Here is a 3,450-nt window from a genome sequence, read left to right on the forward strand (position 1 = left end):
TGCGTTAGTGCAATCTGTTTAGCGGATACGCTAATGGAATGCGCAACGCAATGTCCAAAAAGGGATTGGCGATCCCGCTAGCGCAGATGCCCGACCTGCGCTAGCGAAGAACGGACCCTGAACGCTGCAAGCAGCGTTCGAGGTCCGTTCGAAAATAACGGGACATCGCTGAAGCATGCCAAAAATGGCATACGTTAGCGATCCGTTAGCACATTACGGTCAATGGGTGCGCTAACGGATCCATTACATAGCGTTACTTGCGACAATTGCGCCATGTAACGGATTCCGTTAGCGGACACCCATTAACGCAATGTGAACCTAGCCTAAGGCCACGTTCACATGTTCAGTATTTGGTCAGTATTTGACATCAGTATTTCACAGAGTGGCCAGACGGAAGCCTCTTCTCAGTGCAACACATATGAAAGCCCGCATAGAGTTTGCTAAAAAAAAACATGAAGGACTCCTAGGCTATGAGAAATAAGATTTTCTGGTCTGATGAGACGAAGATAGACCTTTTTGGTGATAATTCTAAGTGGTATGTGTGGAGAAAACCAGACACTTCTCATCAACTACCCAATACAATCCCAACAGTGAAACATGGTGGTGGCAGCATCATGCTATGGGGGTGTTTTTCAGCTGCAGGGACAGGACGACTAGTTGTCATTGAAGGAAACATGAATGCAGCCAAGTACAGAGATATCCTGGATGAAAACCTCTTCCAGAGTGCTCTGGACCTCAGACTTGGCAAAAGGTTCACCTTCCAACAACACAATGACCCTAAGCACACAGCTAAAATAATAAAGGAGAGGCTTCAGAACAACTCTGTGACCATTCTTGACTGGCCCAGCCGGAGCCCTGACCTAAACCCAACTGAGCATCTCTGGAGAGACCTGAAAATGGCTGTCCACCAACGTTCACCATCCAACCTGACGGAACTGGAGAGGATCTGCAATGAAGAATGGCAGCGGATCCCCAAATCCAGGTGTGAAAAACTTGTTGCATCATTCCCAAGAAGACTCATGGCTGCAGGGCCGGCTCCAGGTTTTTGAGGGCCCCGGGCGAAAGAGTCTCAGTGGGCCCCCACTTTAACACATACCACGATTCATGATCGCATATAAAAGCCATGTAGTATATAACACAGCCCACGTAGTATATAGCACAGCCACGTAGCATATAACACAGCCACGTAGTATATAGCACAGCCCATATAGTATATAGCACAGCCACATAGTATATAACACGGTCCACGTAGTTTATAGAACAGCCATCTAGTATATAGCACAGCCCACGTAGCATATAACAGCCCACGTAGTATATAACACGGCCCATGTAGTATATAGAACAGCCATATAGTATATAGAGACACTTGCCCCATATAGTGCTGCACAAACGTTATTGCCCCATAGATGCTCCATACAGACACTTGCCTCCTTTTGCTATTGCTGCGATTAGAAAAAAAAATCACATACTCACCTCTCCGTCACTCAGGCCCCCACCCGGCACTTTCAATATTCACCTGACTTTGTTCCAGCCGCCGCTCCATCTTCTTCAGCATCTTCTGCACTGACGATCAGGCATAGGGAGCGCACTAACCACGTCACCGTGCCCTCTGACCTCATCGTCACTGCAGAGGACGTGGAAGACGGAGCGGCGGCTGGAACGAGGAGCAGGTGAATAGTGCGCAGCACTGCGCACCCCTCCCCGTTATACTCACCTGCTCCTGGTGCTGTGCAGTCCCTGCTTCCCGGCGCCGGCAGCTAGGGTTGAGCGAAACGGATCTGACAAATTCAAAAATCGTCGACTTTCGGCAAAGTTGGGTTTCATGAAACCCGGCCCGATCCTAGTGTTGGATCGGCCATGAGGTTGGTGATCTTCGCGCCAAAGTCACATTTCGTATGACGCTTTCAGCGCCATTTTTCAGCCAATGAAGGAGGACGCAGAGTGTGGGCAGCGTGATGACATAGGTCCTGGTCCCCACCATCTTAGAGAAGGGCATGACAGTGATTGGCTTGCTTTCTGCGGCGTCACAGGGGCTATAAAGGGGTGTGCACGCCGGCCGCCATCTTACTTCTGCCGATCTTAGCATAGGGAGAGGTTGCCGCAGCTTCATCAGAAGAAGGGATACAGTTAGGGAGGGAAGATTAACCCCCAAACTGCTTGTGCTGTAGCGATTTCCACTGTCCAACACCACCTTTTGTTTGCAGGGACAGTGGAGTTTATATTTTTGTGCATCAGCGCTGTAGCTTATTAGGCTGCATTATAAGGCTCCCTGATAGCTGCATTGCTGTTTGCACGCCGCTGTGCAAACCAACTGCTTTTTGTAAAAGCAAAAATCCTGTTGCTCCTTTCTGCACAGTTATCTTGTTTATTTGTCCACACTTTTGTGTGCAGCAGTCCTTTTTATTGCTGCCATACTTGTCCTGAGATCATTGTAGGGAGATTGAAATTGTACTACAGTTCTTGTATTTTTTCATATATCTTCCAGCCACTTTCTGCCACTTAGATTGTGTTGTTATATACACTGGGCCTGAGTTTTGGTTCAGTCTCCCCCCCAAAAAGTGAGATTCAAATTCTCACAAAGTGGATATACTGCAGTCCTGTTAGTTTGTTGTATATCAGCCAGCCACTTTCTGCCACTTAGATTGAGTTGTTATATACACTGGGCCTGAGTTTTGGTTCAGTCTCCCAAAAAAACGGGAGGTTTAAAATCTCAACACGTTTATATACACCTTCTACATTGTTTTACAGTACCATATAACGGTTGTTATTTTGGTTAGATTTTCCCAAAAATGAGGAAGTCTGGTGGAAGAGCCCGTGGGCGGTGGTTGCGAGCTGGTACTGATGGTGGTGGTGCATCTGGTGGTAGTGGCAAAAGCACAATAGCACCTAAGGCTGGAGGTGTTGAGCCAGCGTCATCGTCTGGCTACACTTGGCCTCGACGGCTCCCTTATCTGGGAGTAGGAAAACCGCTTTTAAAGCCGGAGCAGCAGGAAAAAGTTTTGGCTTTCATTGCTGACTCAGCCTCTAGCTCTTTCGCCTCCTCTTCAGAAAGTTCCATTTTTATACCTCCCTAAATGGGCTGACTCCCCCACAGGGCCGTGGTCACCACCTGGCGCAAGCACCCGTGCGAGTGCCATTTGCCTGGACAGGTGGGTGTGCCCACTCTTGGGCGACGGCACTGGCACAGGGTCCCTCATAGTACAATGAAGTGTCTCTGACGGTAGTGCTGCACAACCAACGTCAGACACACCGTCGTAATATGAGGGGCCCTGTGCCAGTACCGCCGCCCACGAGAGAGTGTTCCCCCCCAGCTCGAATAGTGCTCTACCACTTGCAATACTTACCTCTCCCTGCTCCACCACTGTGTAGTCTGTGCTGTTAAATCCTTCAATGGCACTTCCAATACAAATTTGTTGAAATGATAGATGATAGTTAAAATATACAGGAGCC

This window comes from Ranitomeya imitator, chromosome 8, assembly GCF_032444005.1.
Source record: "Ranitomeya imitator isolate aRanImi1 chromosome 8, aRanImi1.pri, whole genome shotgun sequence".
Taxonomy (NCBI): Eukaryota; Metazoa; Chordata; class Amphibia; order Anura; family Dendrobatidae; genus Ranitomeya; species Ranitomeya imitator.